General features: G+C 41.8%; 1 protein-coding gene and 1 pseudogene across 10 annotated transcripts in view; one reads left to right on the top strand and one right to left on the bottom strand.

Annotated features, from left to right (window-relative positions):
- LOC144756477 (uncharacterized) overlaps window positions 1-7,728 on the bottom strand; it is a 72,073-nt pseudogene extending 64,345 nt beyond the window's left edge.
- Window positions 1-23,359, top strand: part of STN1 (STN1 subunit of CST complex) — a 508,555-nt gene that overhangs the window by 361,717 nt on the left and 123,479 nt on the right. The window lies entirely within an intron of this gene.

Genomic DNA, 23,359 nt, shown 5'->3' with positions numbered 1-23,359 from the left:
GGGTATTCCCCATACTGCTTGCATACCACACTGCATATACCAGCTTCTATTGTCTGTTAGACTATGGTTTTAATAACCATCTCATGTCTTTTCAGGTTGTACGTTTTTTCCTATGGATGCCACCTAGAGGCTGCTAAACACATAAGAGTTGTAAACATACTCTCTCTTCGTGTTTTCATAGAAATAATGCTCTATCTCATCGAGAAACTTTGGCATAAATAGGATAGCCCCTGATCCTACGAATTCTCGGTCCTGTTACATGGCAGTCGATTTGTCAGCCAGAGTAACCCTAAGACTTTCTAGATGTTAATTTGTGATATCGTTTTTATGCACTATGACGTACACGACACGCCCACGAGGTAGTTTTAAGCCGGGATGTTTATTAGATTCCGCTCATCCCTGCGCAGAATTAGGTACACCAGTCGTTTGACATTTTACAAGCACGTCTGCGTTTAAAAATATACATGATATCTTGTTGTTAATGTTTTATGAGTATGCTCTGAGCAAACATATCTGAGACGTTTCAATTACTAGCTTAGTGCAGGAGTCCGCACCGAGTGTCTTGCTCTCTTATTGGCTGTTAACCGAACCAATCCACACTGCCTGTGCACTTTTTTGATCAATCAGCCGTCTGGATGTATCTTGCAGCCCTTTGTGGATATCCAGCTCCGCAACAGGCGCACATCGGCTCCTGTTACATGCCTATGTGTTTCCATAAAATTTGAATCTTTCGTGTTTAAACCTGAATAAAGAGTTGGGTTTTGAGGGTACCTCCCAGCGGTGAATCCCGACAGCGGGTTAATCGCGAGCGACGAGGGTATTTATATGATGACAAGGACTGTCTCACAGCGCTATGCTGTTTCCTCGATTGGCTCTCGACTTGACCAATCCACACCGCTTATACACGGCCATACCCTATCAGCGATCATGACGCATTTCTGAGCCTTTTACTTAGACCGGCTCTGCGAGAGGCGTTTTTTGCTCAGTTTGCTAGGCGGGGACAAGATAATTGGTAGTTTAATATCTGGTCCGCCGCTTTTACATTTGCTCTCCCTGTCCGTCGTGTTACCTTCCCCTCGACTCAGTAGGGACTCGAGGTACCGACGGACAGGTGAGTGTTTTACAACTCTTGGCTCATAGCCTTTTCGTGACATGCTTATTTGTTCTTTGACCTCACTGGCATGTGTCTTATTTCTTCATTTATCTGCTCTTAAGCTTTACATTTTGTATTTACCTAAGTCTATTGAATTTACTGAGTAGACTCGAGCGGATTCATTGTGTAGTCTTCTCTGGCCCAGTTAATTTAAACTAAGGGGAGTCTACATACATAACCAACCACCAACTTACATAAAGACTGTCACCAGTAACTTTTGAAAAAGTTTTAGCCAGCGAACACCATTGTCCTGCTACATTGGCCTTTGATAACACTTAGTGGTCAAAGAAATAGACAGGTTCCCAGCAAAATTAGTCATTCTGTTGGTGTCTTTTCCTTTCTTTATTTCTTAATAGAGCGGGGCCTCATTATCCTGAGCGAGTGCCAGGCGAGGTGAGGCCATCTCCTAGCCAAAGTGCGGGTGAGTGATTAATTAACTAATCAGTTCACATTAATAGAGCAGTGTCTCTTTGGTCCTCTATGTCTCATTTTCCACATGTGATTATTTGTTAGTATTCTCAACATGTGTACTTGTTTGTGTGTATACACTGTTTTTTTGTTTTAGGAGCAGTTGGTTTCAGAATACCATGACTTCATCTCCTGCCACTGGTAGGTTAATGTCTCTGGCATGGTATGTACTTTGATTCTTACTACCACAGTTGCAGTAGTGTCTTATTAGGTCCTGAAGAAAGCCTTCTTAGGCTGAAACATGTCGACCGTTTGATTCATCTATAAATGGTAATATATGCTTACATCCATTTACACTCTGCTTTTAATCTTGGCACCATGGTGACCGTCTGAATAAAGTTATTAGGCACCATGCTAGCCAATTTGATCTCACCACTCTCTCTATAGCACATTTGCTTTCTACACTGCAACTTCTTTTCACTTCCCACAGCCCTTCAGACACTATTACCCAACTTTCCATCACTGGTGTACCACATACTAGTTGCTGTACTCACATTCCTCTCAAGGTGAGACACCTAGTAGACACCAGGCTGGTGTTTTTCTAAACCCAAATGATGAGGTTTCCTTGATCAGCCATTGTTCATATACATACATCGGACTTTATGGTAATTAAAAAAACGTTTTCAAACAGGTATTGCTCAGTCCTGCCAGGGCTAGCCATATGCACAAATTATGTGATTGCATTTGATTGCCATCCCACACAGTCTGAACCAAAAATCAATTGAAGTGAAGGGCCATTTCCCCAATTTACAAGTGCAGTTGTGTAGTGCAGTCTGAAGGAAAAATATATTTGTCTTAGTTAAGGTTTTATGAACTCTCAAAGGTACTGTTGTGGTTCCAAGCTCTCACAAGTAAGAAGCAAGATAGTGCTTGCATTTCAACAGTCCTGAAAAAAGCACTGTTGCAAGATTTTACCATGAATGTCTGTTTTTAATTTCTTTTAATTTTGTGAATATTCTGATGAAATTTCTTTTTGTTCGACAAGAATTTTAGGGTTTGTGTAAGTCTTCTGTATATCCTCCTGATTAAGTGGAGTGGTTGTTCCCCTTTTAAGTTTTCAAACCCTAACTTAAGGAACTAGTTCAGTACAACTCATTGATTGGCCTTGTGTGGAAGTTCTATCTCGCTGGAGAAAGTGATGCAACTTCCCAATTTGAAAACTTTTAAACCTTCCAACTTTGTATTGGACTTTAATGTGTTTAATGCTATCCAGAGTATTGCGCTCTGATACCCATTGGGGTCAAGTTCGCGCTATACAAAACACTGAATGAATAAATAAAAAGCATAGACAGTTCAGTATATTCTAAACTTTCTAGATTTGTTCCTGCTCTACACTTTAGCTCAGTAAGGCAAAAACCTGATTAGTTTTACTCAAGGACACACGGAAGATAGTTGCTCAGGACACTGCATCACAATGTAGATTTTCCTAGTTCCTATGACGGAAAGTCTTAATTTTATTAAAGACACGGAGGCGAGTATTATGCCTTCTTTTCCTGCTTTATTCCAAATAGCAGCAAGATAAGTAAAGAACAACAATACCCAGAAGGCACAGCAGAAGAACTACTGGCCAATGGGATTGAACAGAACAAACAATGTACCAATCACAGTAAGGCTAGTATATATGAACCGATCTGACCACGAGTAGCCCTCTTTTCTTGTGCGAGAGAGTCAGTGAGAATGTATAAACAGAGGAACAATTGCAAACAAAATGCAGAAAGTCAAAATCCAAGCAAATAAATCCTGAAGGAAACCCAGAAGTGCAGGATAATGATGGAAGAAAGTCCAGCGAAATAGAGATGTTGATCCAGATGAAGGAAGACAGTCCACAGCCGCAGACGCAGTCTTAGGAAGAGGCTGGTGGTAAAGCCGGAGACCCTAAGGGTGGGAAAAAACAGAGATAGTTAGTAATGTAGAGGTGGGATAATACTCGCCTCCGTGTCTTTAATAAAATTAAGACTTTCCGTCATAGGAACTAGGAAAATCTACATTTTATGGCAAGAACGGAGGCTCCTATTATGCTTGTTCAAAGCATATTAGCAACCAAAGAAGAAGCAGTAACAACAGGTTTGCAGTAAAATGTTTTAAAAACAGAATCGTTAGACCAATCTGCTGATTTCAGGATATCCTCCAAACGAGAGCCTGCCCAAAAGGCTTTAGAGGCCATAGCACCCCTAGCGGAGTGAGCACCAAAGGCAGAAATGTCAATGCCCGCGAGGGACATAATCCAACGCACCCAACGGGCGAGCGTGGCAGCGGAAACAGGATGATGGGGCTTGCGAAAAGAAATGAGCAATTGCGAATGAGAGGAGGTCCTGAGATCAGCAGTTTTTTGTTCATAACTTTTCAGGCATTGACCAACACAGAGCTGAGGTTGGGAAGGGAAATAGGGATAAAAACACAGTTTGCAAATTGGTCTTGGTACGCCTGTGAACCTGAAACAAAACACCAGAAGGTGAAAATTGTCTGGAAGACTAATCCAAAGCCCTGACATCAGAAACACGCTTGATTGAAATTAAGCACAATAACATGGTAAGTTTGGCTGAAAGCATTTTGAGAGAGAGAGCATCATTAGCAGGCCATGAAATAAACAATTTAAACACCAAATTAACATCCCATAAAACGGAATACTTAGCCAACGGAGGTTTCGAGAATCGGACTCCTCGGAGAAGACTACACACCAAAGGATGAGTACCTACCGGCTTATTGTCAATGGGACAGTGGTTCAGAGAAATAGCGGATCTGTAAAGGTGGACAGTGTGGTAAGATTTACCCGCGCTAGCTTCAGAAGCGAGAAAGTTAACAACAAAACTTAGAGGGGCTGAAAAGGGATCGACAGACCGTTCCAGACACCAGCTTGACCATAAAGTCCAAGCTGACTTGTAGGCTCTCGAAGTGCCCGGGGCCCAAGCTTGACTGATAAAGAGTGAAGCTTCCTGTGAAACGATGATGTCAGAAGAGGAAGACCGGAAATTTTCCATGCTGAGAGAACCAGGGAGTAGTCCAGGATCATGGCGTGGGGAACACCCTGAGGATCTAGGAGGAGATCTTCGCTGAAAGGAAGAAGAATCTGAAAGTCCACCGCCAGTTCCAGGAGCGAAGGAAACCAGATTTGAGCTTGCCAGAAAGGATCCAACAGAACCAAAGAGGTCGACTGACATCGGACTTGAGCAAGCACCCTGTTGATCATCAGGAATGGAGGGAAAGCATAATTGAGGTGAAGAGACCAGTCCTGGAGAAAGGCATCCGTCGCCAGAGCGAGAGGATCCGGTCGCCAACTGAAGAAAGCGGGAAGTTGAGAATTGAGACGGGAAGCAAAAAGGTCGATAGAGAAAGGGCCCCATTTTCGGGAAAGAGAAAGAAAAACGGAGGGAAGTAGCCTCCAGTCGCTTGAATCTCGAAGATAACGAGAGTGCCAATCTGCAATGGCGTTGAGATTGCCTGGCAGGTACTCCGCCCGCAGGGACAGTTTGTGATTGAGACAGAATTCCCAAAGACTCTTTGCAAGTTCTGCGAGGGGTTTGGATTTTGTGCCACAGAGATGGTTTATGTAGCGGACCGCAGAAACATTGTCCATCCGAAGAAGAATGGAACAACTTGCTTTGTTTTTGGCCAGACTGCGAATTGCAAAGGAGCCTGCCTGCATCTCTAAACAGTTGATGTGCAATGACGACTCCTCTGGAGACCATGTACCTCCAGTCGAGATTGAACCACATCGGGCGCCCCAACCCGACAGACTGGCATCTGATTCTAAGACAAGATCTGGGGCCATCGCGAAGATCGTTCTGCCGTTCCACGCATCTAAATGGTCGATCCACCATTGAAGTTCGAGGCGTGACTCTAGGTCCAGCTGAATGAGATCGGAATACGCGAGTCCTTTGCGGAGATGTCTGATCTTCAAACGTTGAAGGGCGCGGTAATGAAGGGGACCGGGAAAGATGGCTTGAATAGACGCTGAAAGAAAACCCACTATCCTTACAAGAGAACGAAGGGACACTTCGGAGAGCTGGAGAACCTGACGTATCTCCGTGCGAATGGCTGTAACCTTGGATTGTGGAAGGTAAAGAGAGGCGGTGGAAGAATCTACCCGGAAACCCAGAAACTCTATACTTTGAGATGGGACCATCATGGATTTTTCTGAGTTGATCAGAAAGCCAAGGTCGAGGAGAAGAGCCTGAGTAACGCTGAGGTTGGCAAGAAGAGACTGTTTGTCGGTATGCATGAGTAAGATATCGTCTAGATAAATGATTAGACGAATGCCTAGAGACCTGAGATACGACATGACAGGTTTCATCACCTTGGTGAAACACCAAGGAGCGGAAGAAAGACCGAAAGGAAGCGAACAAAAACGGTAGGTGACACCGAGCCACTGAAATTGAAGATACTTCGTGTGGGATTCGTGAATGGGAATCGAGAGATACGCATCTTGTAGATCCAGTCTGACTATCCAATCGGATGGACGCAATGTGTCCCTGAGATGGATGATGGTCTCCATCTTGAAGTGGCGATAAACCACAAATTGGTTGAACCACTTGAGATTGATGACAGGACGGACCTTTTTGTTCTTTTTCCGAACCAAAAAGAGAGAGCTTAGGAAACCGGAGGGATCGAAGGGAGCTATGAGGATAGCTTGTTTGAGAAGAAGATTTTGAACTTCCTGAGAGACGAGCAGAGCTACGTCTGCGGAAAAAAACAGAAGCGGAGGAAAAGTAGCCTGGAAAGGAGGAGCGTAGAATTCTATGAGATAACCTTGGACAGAATTGAGGACCCAAGGGTCCGCTGTGAGAGTGCGCCACCTGTGAAGAAATAGAGACAGACGGCCTCCGATTGGAGGAGAGGGGTTTACCTTGGGTATTGGCGTGGCTGTTGTTGTTGCGGAAGCCTTTTTGTCCACGGCCACGGAAGCCACAACCTCGTTGGGGGTAGAATTGTGGCTTGTACTCCTGATAGCCGGAATTGGCTGCACCTCTGGAACCTTGGTTTTGATAACCGCGGCCGGAAGAGCGGTTCCTGCCTCTGCCGGCCCTGCCAAAAACCCGAGGGGCGAAAACTTTCTTAATGGGAAATTGGGCTTTGTCTAAAGAAGCAAAGGTAGACACATATCGGCTGAGGTCCTTGACAAGGGAATCACCAAAAAGGAGACCATCCGCCTTGACCCCAGGATCCTGGGAGGCCAGATTCGCCAACTTTGGATCAAGTTTGATTAACAGGCCCTTGCGGCGTTCATGTATAATTGCAGCGTTGGCATTGCCCAAAAGACAAAAGGATCTTTGAATCCAAAGAGAGATATCCTCAGGGTTGAGATCAGACCCCTCCAGGCGGGCAGTCTCCGCCATGTCCAACACCCGGGCCAAAGGACCAACAACATCCAACTATTTGTCTTGGCAAGTGGACCAGGCTCTGTCCACGCCCTTGCGAGGATCCTTGCCAAATTTCGAAAAGAGAGTAAGGAGAGGTTGGTCAATGGAAGGAGTGACAGTGATATGAGAAGGTAAGGAAGGTTTGGGACATTCAGACTTGAGTTTAGCTCTAACAGACTTGTCAAGTGGAAGACGCAACTTGGAGGAGATATAATCACCCACATGGGGGATGGAAAACCATTCTGTAGAATTGGGGTGTCGTATAGTAGTAGGGTCAAACATAGGATTGCCCTCCGAGTCAAGCACAGGTTGGGACGCAAATGCGTCAAGTCTAGCCTTCTTGGGAGAAGGAGGATCATTAATCTGAAACAGGTCTGCCAGATCATCAGTGTCACCCATGTCAGCATCATCATCCGTATCAGGGATGGAGTCAATGACCAGCTTCTTAGGAACCTCCACATTCTTACTCTTGGATTTACTTTTGCCCACAGACTTAAACCCCTCCGTGGTTGGAGGCCTGGGAGGGACCGAGCCCTCAGTCGAATGCGAGGACAACGCGCGACTCAGCAGTGACACATTTTTTGAAATAGTATTAGTGGAAGGAACCAGTTTACGCTTTCTGCTTTCCCCCGCAGAATGGGCCAAAGCTTTGGTCATTAGGCTCATGAGAGAGTTCTCCATGTGTTTGGAAACACGAGTCATAGAAGCTTCCACAGCTGTCTCCACAGAGGAGTTAATAAAATGACTGAGGTCATGTTTAAAAGCAGCACTTTCATCATTGTCGAGCACAGGGGAGCTGGGAACCTCCATAATAGGGCTAAATGGCAGTGAGGCAGGGGTTAAAACAGAAAGGCTGGGAAAAGAGGTGTGAGCGTGTGGAAAAACACTCCCCTGGGGGCGGGGACCGTGAAGGAAGGAGGAACGAGAGGTCCGAGGGACAGAAGCCTCACAGAAGAGCTCCGGCAGGAAACGCGGTAAGGCTGCACTACAGCAAAAGGAAGTGCGCAGCGGTAGAAACCAACCGCTAAAGCGCGCGAGGGGGGGAAGACAGGTCCGAAAACGGGACCGGTAAATTACCGAAAGAACGAGCGCGAGCAGCGCTCAAAGGCAGAAAATATAAACGAGCGCAAGCGGCGCTCGAAGCACAACAATAAGAGAACAAGCCTGTAACAACAATACCATAAACATATGAAACGAGTGAGAAGTAAGAAATATGTGACTTATCTGACTGCGTAGCAGCAAGAAAAGAGGGCTACTCGTGGTCAGATCGGTTCATATATACTAGCCTTACTGTGATTGGTACATTGTTTGTTCTGTTCAATCCCATTGGCCGGTAGTTCTTCTGCTGTGCCTTCTGGGTATTGTTGTTCTTTACTTATCTTGCTGCTATTTGGAATAAAGCAAGAAAAGAAGGCATAATAGGAGCCTCCGTTCTTGTCATAAAATTAGCTATAAGCAGATCTTAGCTCTGACACCCTAAAATTTAGAAGGTGATGACTTAATTTGAGGCTACCTCATTAAGGTATATTTTAGTCTAACCAATCTTCATGCTAATCACCCACTGTGATGACGTGGATAAATCCATTCCCCATACGCGCTGCCTTTCTTTTGGTCGGATTCATAGTCATTGGAATTCCGTATGTGTTAAGTGTCCTTAGGAAAGCTGTGTCTCTAGCACACCTTTATCGCCTCCATCTTGAAGCTGATTCCAATCCAACTGGCGGTGATGTTTGCCCACACTGTACACCAGTAAGTATGCTCAAATGTGGCCACAGTGATTGCGTCAACCACCTGTCACGTGGTAAGCGTGCGGGGACTCCGCATGTGGCTGAAAGAGTTTTAGTGTTCTGGAGCGGAGGTTTTGAAATATTTAACTGATCACTTACCTGAAATTAAAGTCCATGTTAACTCTCGCCCTACTTAGCGGCAAGTGTTTTAGAACCAATGAAACGAAATAAAAATGGTGTGCGTGCGGACCCACTTTACTTCAATACCACGGCATGTCCCTCTGGTTTTCCTCACAGTTCCTCTCTATGGCTGTGTCTGAAATTGTAATGTGCAGTGCCAACTTTTTTACCATTACATGTTTTTACATTACATATACAAGTAAGGAGAACAGTTTGGAATCCGATGAACTGACACATAGTGGACCTGCCTGTGTGTTATAGTGTATATTGCAGTTTGTTGGGGGGGGGGGGGGGTATTGTTTCCATATTAGTTAGAATGCTCCTTCCTCGCCAGGTCCTGCTCTGTTGTTTGACTTTATTTAGTCCCGAGTCGTCCTGTATACTCAGCACGCACGAAGACAGAGAGAGGCAGGTGAATGCTCATCTGTGTTTCTCAGCACAAAAATTGTCACTGAAATACTTTCACCTTTCAAGAGTTCATTGAAATAAAGCTGAGAACACTATTATGCGGTCATATATCAATTCTTTTAAATAATCTATTTTGTGTCCTAAAACATTTCTGTCAAAGGCGGTGCCAGGGGGTTGTTTACATCCTTTGTCACAATTTATGAAAGGTGAAATTCCTTTGCTTTGCATTACCTTTATTGTACTGCTTGAATCGTGTGTTGGACTATTTATTTATTTATTGAATGCTTTACTTAGCATGGTGCTTGCTTGCTTACCAGACTCGTGGGGGCGGACTTCTTGTGCAGTAGAATCTTGGTGGGCGTTTTGGGATCACGAGGCTCAGCTGACCTCTGCGGGCGCGTGCGTGCCCCTGATGCTCATAAAACTCTGCACCGGTTCTCACGTGATGTTTTCTATATCTGGCCAGACACATCACGACGATATGTGTACTGCAGGCCTTAAGAATTATAAGGCTGCCAGACGAATATCCTGCAATAGAAAGGTTGCGTCCGCCCTCACCCGACAGCACAGCTGTATTTCCCGTAGAAAGGCCTGCTTGGTGCTATTTATGGATGTTTCATAATTGCATTAGCATGTCGTCATAAAATGTATGAACCTGCTCCTCACCAGGACTTTTCAACGTCCGCATGTGACCGGGCAAGTTTTTAAACAAACCGGGCGGTTTTTAAAATAAACCCTACATACAAGGTTACACATGTAATTTACAGTAGTTCTTCAAACCACATAGTGACTGCGAATTTTAGCTCCAGACTGCCACTGCGGTGTACTGGTGAACAGTCGGCACTGTGCGCAAACAGAGCTCGCGCCCTCAGCCTCCGGAAATAGCATTCTTCAAGGAAAGAAACAATGGCCATCCGAATCTAATCCGCGCTGCAGTTCCATCTATTCTAGTTCAGGAACTGGGTGGATCAAAACATGGCTCCTTACCGAGACTTCGTTTCCTCGCAGAGTAAAGCGAACAGCTGGGCAGGATTTCTGAACTGCTTATTTCATGCCTGAGATAACAAGCATTGGCATAGCCAATAGGTCTCGCCTTTGGGACATTATAAGTTTAGCCATGCAACATTTGATGATGTTGCACCAAGGATATTGTGCTGAATAACTAAATACTTGAATGTTCTGTACGTGTAATTATGTGGTACAGAGTGGTATTATGTTGAGTGTATGTATGTTGCATTGAGTAGAGTGTAATTATGTGGCGTCTAAATATGTGGTACTGAGTGGTTCTGTATGTGTAATTATGTGGCACTGAGTGGTATTATATGGAGTGTATTTATGTTGCATCGAGTAGAGTGTAATTATGTGGCGTGTAATTATGTGGCACTGAGTGGTATTATTTGGAGTGAATGTAGCATTGAGTGCAGTGTAATTATGTGGCATTGAGCGGTATTATGTGGAGTATATTTATGTTGCATTGAGTAGAGTGTAATTATGTGGTGTGTAACTATGTCGCACTGAGTGGTATTTTGTGGAGTGTATTTATGTTGCATTAAGTAGAGTGTAATTATGTGACGTGTAATTATGAGGTATTGAGTGGTATTATGTTGAGTGTATTTATGGTGCATTGAGTAGAGTGTAAATATGTGGCGTGTCCCACAGCCCAAATGCCTTTACATGGAACCTGTAGGATTGCGAGGGGAGCCAGGCGCATAACAAGCCTCTTTTGTTTAATGTGTATTTCTTCGTTCCCAAGGTTGTGTTTCAACAAGGCATTTTGTATCAATGCACGCTAAAGGCTTTTAATCCAATAATTGGAGAATTCAGCTGCTTTTTTCAGCCTGGAAGGAAACACTTAGAGTAAATATTACTGAGACTGAGAAACTGTCCAGCGACAAAGTTATAATTTGTGCAGCAGGTGCAGTGGCACCTGGCTAAGGATTGTGAGGGGCGCATAGCAAACAAATTGTAACTAACTTTAACTAACAAATCTAAGCTGAGAAGAAAATGCAAGGTGCCATTATATTACTTGGATTACGGGCCAATGGTCAGTAATTGAATGTGAAACAAACCAACCCCATCTGCTTTCCCTATCCCTCTCATCCCTTGCATGCAGGGACTCGTGTGTGGTACACTGGCAGCTGCTCTATAAGGGTCATAAGAGATCCACGCCCGACATCACCTTAAAATTAAAAGCCACAGCCGAAAGATCTAGGCGAGACCTATAAAGTAGTACACTGTCACTTTTTTCCGTTTACCTCCACAATCAAGATAGCTATTTTTATTTGAGTAATTTTTCTCCTTGTTGCTGTGCAGGGGATCAATCAGGTAGTACCTGTACTTTTACTTAGTCCTTATTTCATTATGTGAACCAGACATGTCAAAAGAAACACACTCTGTCCCCTCCTCCTTTCCTTTTTAAAAGTGTGTTTTGCTCTCTAGCCAACTAAACAAATTGCAGCATTGATAAAATACATCTTGCCATTTGAGCCATAGCACACTGCAACGTGAGGGTCGATGAAGACAATTCAAGATTTTGGCTATTTTTAAAAACATTTTAAGAAGTATGTAGGCAAGAAAATTTAATTTTCTGTTAGCAAGTAGGTTTGGCCAAAGGCTTTTCAAAGTAGAATTTTAAACTCCTGATTTCTACCTTTTTGTTTTCTGTTGCATCCCCTATATGATCATGTTTCTTTGAGCAGTATCTAACACACACTACAATGCCCTCCAAGGCTCACAGTTTTCTCCCTCTGCCGAAATGTAAGTGTAGACTCTGAAACTAAAAGTTGGTTAAGGGAGAGTACTTAAGAAAATCTAGCCCGTAGGGTTCAGGTGTGTTAAGGAACATGCTTCAAAATGAAGATGTTCGTATTGTTGGAGAGGGAGTACAGAAAATACTCGTTGAAAGTAATTAAACGGAGAACTGCTAAGAATCAACAAGGCTCGCCTAGAAGGTAAGAAGGCTGTGCCATGTTGTTATCAATTGTTGCTTCTGTCTGACCAAACTAAGGCAATGTAATTCTCCAACAGGTGAGCTCAGAACTTGGTTTTACTCATTAAAAGATTTACTTGGAAGAAGGATTGGCGAAGTGTTCAAGGCAAAAACATTTTATTATAAGGAACGTTCTGAATTGCATCCTCTATAAACTCATACCCTTTGAGAGGGTTGAAGTGGAGTGTTTGAGTGAACCCAGCTTTATTCCCAAAGCCCCATAAAGATCCAATCTTTATGTTCTTAGCAGACCTTTCTCGTGCATCACTAGAGCACGGGTTCTTATTCTACGGTCTTTGCACGCTAGACTGCCTGTGCTCCTGTGCGTCGCTGCATTTTGGTGGCCAAAGGTTGCATTAAGGCAGTGCGAATATAATCTATAGGAGGCAGTTACAAATCACTCAGTATTCACTTAAGGTACGCAAAGGGTGGTGAGAAGCCCAAACAGTAGTAGTAATTGTACATGTAGTCTTAAATGTGCAGAATAATTCAAATTGTGAAATTAGAAGCAATGTAGGGTAATCAACGACTGGCACCTCGGTGAATGTATCTGTATCTAAACACGAAACATAAACAGTAACAAGCGCCCGCGTGAAAGCTCATTAGTAAAGAAAAGATGGCCCCTGCGCGCGCCACTGCTTCAAACGGCCAGAAAGTGAAAGGGACCGCGAGCAGGGAAATGCAAGCACGCGCGTTGCTCGCTCCCGCAAGGTGGATGGCACCACAAACACGAGTGTACTTGAAAAGGAGCAGACCGATTTCTAAAGGTCTCTCCTAGAGCAGTGCATGCGCACTGCCTAGGCAAGACCTAAACACCAAAGTATTATGAAGATCCTACCTCACATTAGAGCTACAAATTCAAGTGCCTACACAATTGACTAAAAATTCCGCCATGAGCAATATTCATTGCAAAACATTCCACTAGTGGATTTTTTGTGACAATCTTTGTCATTTTAGCTGCAACTACACCACTGGATTTACCTATACTACAAAGCGATGGTACAAAGCCCACAGGGGCCTATTCACAAACTGCATTTTGTAGTACATTAGACGTACTACAATAGTACAATAAAGTACTACAAAATGCTATTCAAAAACCTGCATGCAGAGATCAGCGCCTTCACCTCCCTTACCTTTTATGTATGGAGAACACCGCCCGGCTGGAGAGATCTACACACACATATTTGTTTCAGTAGTAAATGTGTGAGGGACAGGGAATGGCTGGAAAAAAGGAAATATTACTAAAGAGAAGGGGTTTAGGGATGACTAAGGATGTGTAAAGAGAGGCGAAGAAGGGAGTCCGGAGGGACAGACACCTACTCACAAAATAGTAAGCCCGTTCTCATTCACAAACTCTCCTTCAATAATATCTGCAGCCAGAGAGGACCCACAACAGTAGTAAATGTCCCCCAGCTCAAAGCTGGATTAAGTCCGGCACTCCACATGGCCAACCACTGAACATACAACAACCTGGAGAGAAAATATTGGAGAAGGAGACTTAAAATAAAACCCCATTGGAAATAATGTTAAGAATAAATAAACACATTTTGATTTTGTTAAAACATTATTTTAATGTTAAAAAAGTATACATTATAAATAAATTAAAATTTATTTTTTATATAACAGTCATCTTTTTTAAATTAAAAATAAATGTAACTTCAATTTTTTTAACGTAAATTTTAATTGTAACTTTTAGTATATGATAAATAAAAACACTTTAGTTGATTTTAATATAAAACAAACCTTTTAAAAATATTTTTTATTTAATTGACTATATTTAAATTAGTTACAAATTACATTTAAAATGTAGTTAATAGACAGGTAACTTGTTTTTTAAAAACTACTTTTAAAAACATACATACAATTATTTAACTTGAGCATTTAACATGCAACAACATTCAAGTATTTTTTTAGACTTTAATAAACTTTTATTTATTTCCCTCTTTACCACAAGTAGATCTCCGCCTTAATTGTGGAGGTCTCGTCCAAGTGTGCAGAACATAAAATACGATTGCAAAATCACTACTAGTGGTAATTTTACAATCATGTTTGATGTTTTTACTGACTACATCCTCTATTTCACTTGGTGAGGACATACATGTAAGCCTTCTCTTTTGAGTAACTTTGAACTCGTGAATATCCTAAAGTAGTAAAGTTTCTCAAAAGTATAAGAGTAACTGTACAAGTGTAGATCTACTCATGTGTAAAGTAATGTTGCTGAATAGCTCCCTTAATTGGGCAGATTTTCCACCCCTGCTATTGCAGAAGAGGCAAATCTGCTCCTGACATAATCAGAATTTCTGGCTGATGGGCTCTAAGTTAGGCTCCACAAGTTTTATTTCCACAGGGGAAAAATAGAACTAAATACAACTTGCAGCATTTGCCTCATTATGTGATAAGGTATTAAGCAAATGGATAGGGCCATATTTCATAAAGCTTTCCACTGCAAGTTTTTTTCAGTTTAAAAATTAAGGGATCCAGCAAACTGATTTTGCTGAATACTTTTTCCACGTTTAAAAAGTGACTTCTAAAGTGCGAGATTAGGTTGAAAATACTTTACTATAATGTCAAATTGATAATATAGAGCAGAGAGGTGCACCACATCAGTGACCCAAAGAACACACCCCAATCAAACAAGTTAACTTTGTGCGGCTCTTTTCTCTATTTTCTTTCTTTAAAAGCATTACACATATGCAGCGAAGATAGCCAACCCATCTATGTGCCTTGCTGTTGGCGAAGTGGACTGGCTGAGCGGCTTTTAGCACCAATTGTATTGCCCATTAGGGCTTAGTGGCATGATCTTTCCTTGTTACTATCGCCCCACTTGGGGATCATTGTTGCTTGACATATCCACTATAGGAATAGAAACCTGGACCACAAGGAAAGACACTGTTCGTGATTCATACGGACTGTGAATATTGATTAAGTATATTATTTTTGAATACCACATGGCGACGCATCTATCTGGTTGAGTAATCATCTAAGACCATAATTGCCCTGAAGAAGACCACTGCTATGGATGAAACACATTGGCTGTCTTCACTGCATATGCGTGATTCTTTTAAGGAAAGAAAATAACGACAAGAACCGCACAAAGTTTACTCGTTTGAATGGGCTGTTTCCTTCCCTTTATCTTCTACTCTCTATATTGTTGTTTATAACCTATGTTGGTAAAGAAAATGCACCTTGGCAACAGGTGCTTGTAGTGTGAGCTCATACTCTTAATTGTTGGGTGAATTGTACTTTTGGAACACAGGTCAGGTGCGGTCTTCATGGTCCGCTGCTTTGGTCAAATTGCATGTAGAATTTAAGAAAATTTGTTTAGTTAACATGAGTAGGTCATAAATTAGATCGTTGAACTGTAGTTAACATACCAAAGCTTAAGTTGACATGACTAGACCTCAAATTCACTTCTGTTTATTGTACTTTACATTTTAAAATTTTTAAATGAAACGGATTTCTCATTTCTCTGTGCAGCTCTAGTTACAAAAGTGTCCTTCAACATTTTGAAAAATACTTCTAATTCAAGTAGTTTTACAGTTCTGTTTTTGTTGCATCTTTAAAACGTATCCTTCTTTGAGTTCCTGATGTCCTGGGAGAAAGAGTAGAGCCATCTTTATAAGTCCAATTCCTCTTTCTAGCAGAGGATATATATATATATATATATATATATATATATATATATACACATATATATATATATATATATATATATGATATATTTCTTAGATTCTCCTCACTTCGTCCTTCACGATGGAAGTCACGGCACAGCAAACAGGTAAAATTTTACAAAAGTTCTTTATTTACACACCATATGCAAAATAACATGCATTGATTAGGACGGCCTACGCGTTTCGGCTTCTGCTAGCCTTCCACAATATATATATATAATTTAAATGTGCTTTTGTTTTTTACTGTATGGCATAAAACAGAATTATTTATTAATTCTAAAGCAAAAGTCATTTTCCATGCAATGTGTTTTCTGTTTTAGCATTGGTTATTGTGATATATCATTTATTTCAAACTATTTGGACAGTATGCTTTCTCTGTTTGAAAAGGTATATAACATGATGTTTTGGGGGTTTTGCTAGGCATTTCCTTGCTCTCTTTGTAAAAGACACACACTTTTTTGCATTTGTCACCCCGAGTGGCACGGGTATGCCTAGACCTGGGTCCCGTGCTCTCCATGCCACTGGAATCAAGCTATCCTGGCTGAAGAGGGGTGAAACCCCGAAACCAGTCCTAGGATGCTATTTTTTTTTTTTTTTTTTTCCTCATTTGCGTGCATAGCTCCAATCTATCCAATCAGGAATATGCCACAGAGATAGGAAGAACCGGCTGTGCTACAATACCGTCTCAGCGTAAGCTGGGAGGGAAATCTTAATTGGGGGGGAGTATAGACCAAATCCCATCAGTACATTCACACAGACCTGGAATTCCCATATAGGGCCATTCGTTGGAAGATAGTGCCCGTGACACCGTAGCCCCAATTGTTCCTTATTAAAAACAATGGCTGGAAATGCTCGCATTAATCATAGGACTCCTGGGGAAAAAAAGAAAAAAAGAAAAAAAAAACCCAGGCTCAATATGACCGTGCCAACTGTAACCAAAAAGCCCTTCGACTTGTATTTCCACCTCTAGCTAGATCTAATTTAGAGATCTGAAGCACCGAGGTTCGCCATTCTTGATTTGTAGGAGGCTGGGCATCCTTCCAATGTCTACAGATTTCTCTCCGGGCTGCCAAGATGGAGTAAAAAATGAGGTTTGAAGCTGCGTTCCGTACTTTGTTCTTCAGGCCAAAAATGACAAGAGCAAGATCTATAGAAAGATGAGAACCCAAGGCCAGGGATAGATCGTTTCCTATTGACTCCCAGTATGATGTAATTTCTGGGCATTCATAAAACATATGAATATCAGATGCATCTACCATCTGACATCTTGGGCACAAAACCGGGCCTGTCGATGAAAATTTTGACAGTCTCAAAGGAGAGTAATAGGCCCTGTGAATAGTGAAGATGTGATTACGACGCAGCCATGCTGGCTTCACCAGGTCCCACAGTGCTTCACATGAAGCTAACCAAAGCTCCTCCAAGTCAACATCCGGCAATGCGTCGGCCCATAGTGTTACTGGGAGGCAAAAGTTACCATCTATTTCCTCCATTATCTTCTTGTACCACAAAGAAACTTCTTTTTTTGCAGGGGGGCTGTCTAGCAGACGCGTTACTAAATCGCTGATGGCTCCAATAGGTAATCTGCTATTTCGGGATGTCTGTGTATTATATGCTTGGGACCAGCTTGAAATTTGTATAAATTTAAATCTGGACAAATTTGGCCCCACCTTATTTATTAGGTAGTCCCAAGGCAGTAGTATACCGTCCATGAACAAATCACCCCAGGTGTTAATGCCTGCTACTCTTAATGGTTGGGTCAAAGTGTCTTCTGCCCAAGCTGGGGGAGATGGTAAATCCCATATTGGAGTTCTCTCTGAATAATAACCTAGTTTAATTGCCTGCCTCATTCTGTACCATGTAGTAGCTATCCCCTTTAAGGTCTTTAGTTTTATTTATTTTTTAAATTTTGGGTCTCCAAATTTAAGCAAGAAGCTGCTCTGTCCGATACCCTCTGAGTTTAATAACATAGAGAACATTTGGCCTACCCCTGTTGCTGCTGGCACTTTTAGCAACATACGAGTGTGTGAGAGCTGAAAAGCCCATGCGTAGATCTGAAGATCTGGTCCCGCTAGCCCTCCCTTCTCTCTGCGGCGTCGTATTTTCTTCCAAGATATTCTTGGGTTTTTACTGTTCCAAATGAAAGTTGAAATCGCACTTTGTAGTTTAGAGATTAATTTAGGATCAAAAAAGAGTGGGATTGAGTTAAATAAAAAGGAAACCTTAGGTAAGATACACATTTTTACTAGATTAACTTTGCCTAGGATGGTAAGTGGAAGATGCGACCAATCCCTCATGTTTTTACGACACTGTGCTGCTATTGTGGAAAAGTTTAATGAAGCGATACGATCAATGTCTTTAACTATATTTACCCCTAAGTAACGTAATTGAGGTCTAGCTGACTCGTTATCCGTATCCAAGACTGCGTTCCATGTCATGGATTCCGTCTTAGAAGCATTGACTTCGTATCCAGAAACTTTCCCAAATTTAAGAGCAAGATCTATCGCTTCTGGATAGGCTGTATTAATGTCTGACGTGAAAATCATTATGTCGTCGGCGTAGAGTGCCACCTTTTTTTCCCACTCACCAAAAATAAAAGGTTTAATAAGTGTGCTGTCTCTTAATGTTTGTGCAAAAGGTTCTATGTATAAATCAAAAAGGAGAGGAGACAAGGGACAACCCTGCCGGGTTCCTCTGGTTATATCAAATGGCGCTGTAAGGCCCCCATTGATCAAGATTGAAGCAGAAGGACTTCTATATAACAGATCAATTGCCCTTCGTAATCTCTCGCCAACGTTGAACCCCCTCAAGGCCTCCGACAGGTACAACCAATTTACCCTGTCGAAGGCCTTGGTGGCGTCCAACGTCAGAACAGACAAAGGGAGAGTCTCCTTTATCGCCACATCGATAGATCCAATTAACTCGTATGTAAGCTCATTTAGTTGTCTCCCTTTTATAAACCCTTTTTGGTTCAAATGAAGTATATTAGGGGCAACCTGGCCAAGCCGCTTGGCTAATATAGTGGCAAAGATTTTATAGTCGGCATTTAAGATTGAGATAGGCCGATATGAGCCACAATCAGATGGGGGCTTCCCTGGCTTTAGAATAAGCGTTATAGTGGCTTTATCCCAGGAGGCTGGCGGTGCTACCCCTTCCCTCAATATTTGGTTAAACAAAACTGTTAAAATTGGGGTTATCTCTATGATCAAGTGTTTGTATACCTCACTCGGCAACCCGTCGGTCCCTGCCGCCTTTCCCCCTTTAGAACCTTTTATGGCCTGTTCTACCTCGACAAGACTTATTTCCGCTTCCAAAAATTTGCTCTGCTCTATTGATAGAGAGGGAAGGGAAATACCCTCGAACCAGTTGTTAATATCATTGGTATTGATATTAAGATTTTCCCGATATATTGACTGAAAGAATGATTTAAAGGTCTCTCTAATTTCTGCGTCACTGGTGAAGGTACCCTTATCCGAAGTTACTGAGGCAATAATATTCCGAACCCGGTCTGATTTAACTTTCCAGGCCAACAACCTTCCCGCTCCCTCACCATACTGGAAATGAGAGAGTTTGCTTGTCTCCCATTTTTGCAATACTCGTTTCTCCATTAGAGAGGACAAGTTATTCTTAAGCACATTGAGCTCTGATAGTTTTAGGGCTAGGTTGTGATTGTCTAGAGATCGGTCAGTGTCTATACAGGACTGGATATCTGACATACTGTTCTCAATAGAAGAAATTTCTTCCCTATACTGCCTTCTTCTGTGAGCTACCCTATTTTTAATTGTTCCTCTAAGAGAACATTTGAAAGCGTCCCATACTATACCTACTGGGGCTGAATCCCTATTAAAAGTAAAGAATTCACGAGTCTCGGATTGAAGGAATTCTATATCTTCTGTCGATGTGAGAAATGACCTATCAAATGACCAGAGTTTCCTGGCTGAAGAGGGGTGAAACCCCGAAACCAGTCCTAGGATGCTTGTTTCCAGTCCAGGGAGGACCTGGCTTGGCAGTTCGGGCTGGACTGTTCCTTTGAGGCACAGGGTCAAGACTGATTTGCATATGGCTGGGTTCAAACGTGGAATGGCATAGTGAGCTAAAAACGATGGATTTAGGCCCAGATATCTGTACTGGGGTGAATGTATGACATTGTTCTGCCTTCTGTCCATCAACTGTTGTTTTGCACTTGCTCTCTTTGTAGTCACACTTCATTATTGACTCTATCCTTAGAATATTTTTTGCAGGTTGACTTATGTTATCCTCTTGCCAATTATTAATTTTTAAATTGACTAACCCGATTACCCTTTTGCCTTCTATGATGATTCTACATTTTAATAAACCTTGATGGTTTGACTTTGAACCTTGTCTGGAAAAGTTTGATTTAACTTGTTTTTTCTCTATTACGGGGCCGTCATCTTTTGAGATTCACATAAAGCTCTGGATCCCAAACATGAGGGCTTAAGAATAATAATTTAGTGCTACAATATTTTGGAGAACAAATTAGAACCAGCGATAATTATCTGTATTAATAGAAATGCTTAAAGAGAAAAATATACCAATCTGTCTTTTAAAGGTGATAACTTCATTAGACTAATATATGTTTTTAGTAGTTAGTTTGCAATACCACATATGCCCCACCATGGATTGGTCATCGTACAATTGGAATAGATGGTCCCTGTTAGTGTGAATGCAATTTTGTAATTTTTTAGGCTGTTATTTTATCAGTATTCACATAACATATCTGTGGTTGTCTTGTTAAAAGTGTACACATTTTAAATAATCTTGAATGTATTGAGGTTTTCCATGTGTGTTTATTTGCAAAGGTTGCCCGTGTTTTTTTTCCGCACAGTGTGGTTCACCCAACAGATCAGGCTGTACTTGCCACTAGGGTTATAGCGCTAGCTGCCAAGAACAATCTTCAATTGTTCGAGCTCAGTGCCTCTCAAGGGGCACAATCTATAAACCATAAAATGTACTGTTGTAGCCTATTCTTAGGCATCATATACACAAGATAAGCAATAAACTTAGGTCAAAAAGAGTACATACCTGTAACTTATAAGGCAGCTGACTCAACCTATGCTCCTTGGGAGAAGGAGCGAGTTGAAAGGTATCCAGTAGCAGTAAAGACCCCATGCTCGCTCAGAACTAGAAAACCTTTTCATAATACTCCAGTTAGAGTCCAGTCTTTCGGCAGAGCTCTTATCAAATGGGACTGCAGTTGGTTGCGAATTCCAGCAAGGCTCTACCATGAAAAGGGACCTGACCGTCAGAATGATGGTTCCAACTGACAACATAATGCTCACTGTATCTCTTATCTCTTTTTATAATGCATGGCCAGAGAGTGTGTGATTATTTAGTTTTGCTACATTTTATGTTTGTACCACGCCATGCACAGTTCTGCACATATATTCCAGAGGTTAACTACTTCACAGAAGCAACTTCATAGTAAGCACTACTAATTCACCATTTTGTGATTTCTAGTTCTTATTTCCTCATATGAGGCAACTGAGGTTCTATGTATCCTCCTTAATGACCAAGTAATCAAAACTTTTCTAACATTCTTGAACAAGAATTTTCAAATCTTATTAAGCTCACTGAGCAAAGATTATGCATTCTCCTCCTTGTTTTATTTTTAACAGCAGCCATATGAACATACAGAAACATAGAGAAGTAAACAAAAACGACAGATCCCAGAGTTCTACCATAACCACATATGTCATAACAGAATGTCCAATAGCCAATCAGCAGTCATGTCACCTTATAAACCGGCTGAACAGTATTAAATCCGCCTCTTCTGCTGCTAGCAAAACTTTTCTTGGGCAATGAAACTCACAGTAGAAATTCTTGCTATTGATCTGAAACTGTAAAGAAAAGAACTACATTTCTTTACTATGACCGTGTGGGTCAAATTAGTACACTTTCCTGGTAATAACATGGACCAACAACATCATCAGTCTAAACAGAATCATAATTGTTCAAGTATAGAATTACCAGGTGGGATAATCTTCGCCTCCATGTCCTTAATATAATTGACAATTGTTGTTCATGAATGTTAGAAAATGTTTGTTTCTATGTCAGTGTCTGAGGCTTCAGATTATGCAAGTTTAAAGTTTTTCAACCTCCATAGAAAAGGAATTACTTACCGGTTTATGATAGAATTCTTTAAACATGGATTCTGACGAATAATCCACCATGCAGATAGCTTCTACCAAGCGAGCTCCTACTTCAAAAGACTTTGAAGTCATGGCTCCTCAGACAGAGTGAGCACCAAAGGTAGAAGTGTTTATTCCTGCTTCAGAAATAATCCATACTAACCAGTGTGCTAATGTGGGGCAAGACACTGGGACATGAGATTGTAACACAGAAATTAATCGTGGACCAGAAGGGGAGTTTCTTAAAGAGGAAGTCATTCCTGTATGCATTGGACCACACAGAATTTTCTGTCCGCTGGAAGAGCCAGACATGCCACCTGTCTGGTTGCATATTTAGTTCACTTGGAAATCAGGGAAGAAACGCCTTTATGAGTAAAGGAACTATCTGCGGGATCAAATGCTCAAACAGCTATGAACCATTTGCAGGAGACAGGGCACAGTAAGAGCGTCACTTTTGCAGATAGTTGTTTTCTGGACAGCAGAGAATTGTCGGGCCAGGATTAAAGAAGCCTAAGGACAGTGGAAACATCACAACGAGAAGAATATTTTGGTTAAGGAGGAACAGACAAACATACTCCCCTGAGAAGTTTGGCCGCAAGCGTCACAAACTCACCTAGCTGTGGTTGGTTACGTAAAGAAGCACTGACTTCACTTTTGATCTTTGCATACTGAGGCAAAGTGGATACTGGCCAAATAATGCCTTTTACACTCTGGGCCTGTATGAATACTTTCCTGGCGATTGTACTTTTCATAGCGGAGCAATGTAAAAACAGGTCTGATTGTGTTGCTTTATATTTTGATGCATAGTGGAAACTGGCATGGCAATGATGCTCAATGGACTTATACATTCTGCAATGGGACCATGGCATCAAGAGTCTGCCTTCAACCCAATGTACAATTATAAATGTGACCTGTTTTAGTTCCTGTTATGTCATCCAAAGGTACTAAGGAAGCTAAAGCAGTCTGAGCAACAGCTGCTGTGACACCATTAGTAGCCACTTTGCAAAGTAAATATCTCTAAGCACAATATGCAGCCGTGGCATATACTTGGGTATTAATGTTCGCCCCTTACAAGCATTCATAACAGCCCAAATTATTGCATTATCCAATGACCAAAGTCATTTAAAAAAACTTGAGGCCACACAACAGTTGTAAAGCTGGTAATTGTCCATCCACCCATTGCCAAGCTATAACCATCAAAGTTAGAGATGAGTGATGTGGTGTAGTGCAATTCAGACTTGAAGAACCTGGTGTTAAATT

Source organism: Lissotriton helveticus, chromosome 5_1 (assembly GCF_964261635.1).
Source record: "Lissotriton helveticus chromosome 5_1, aLisHel1.1, whole genome shotgun sequence".
NCBI lineage: Eukaryota > Metazoa > Chordata > Amphibia > Caudata > Salamandridae > Lissotriton > Lissotriton helveticus.
This window is presented reverse-complemented; position numbering and strand designations above follow the sequence as displayed.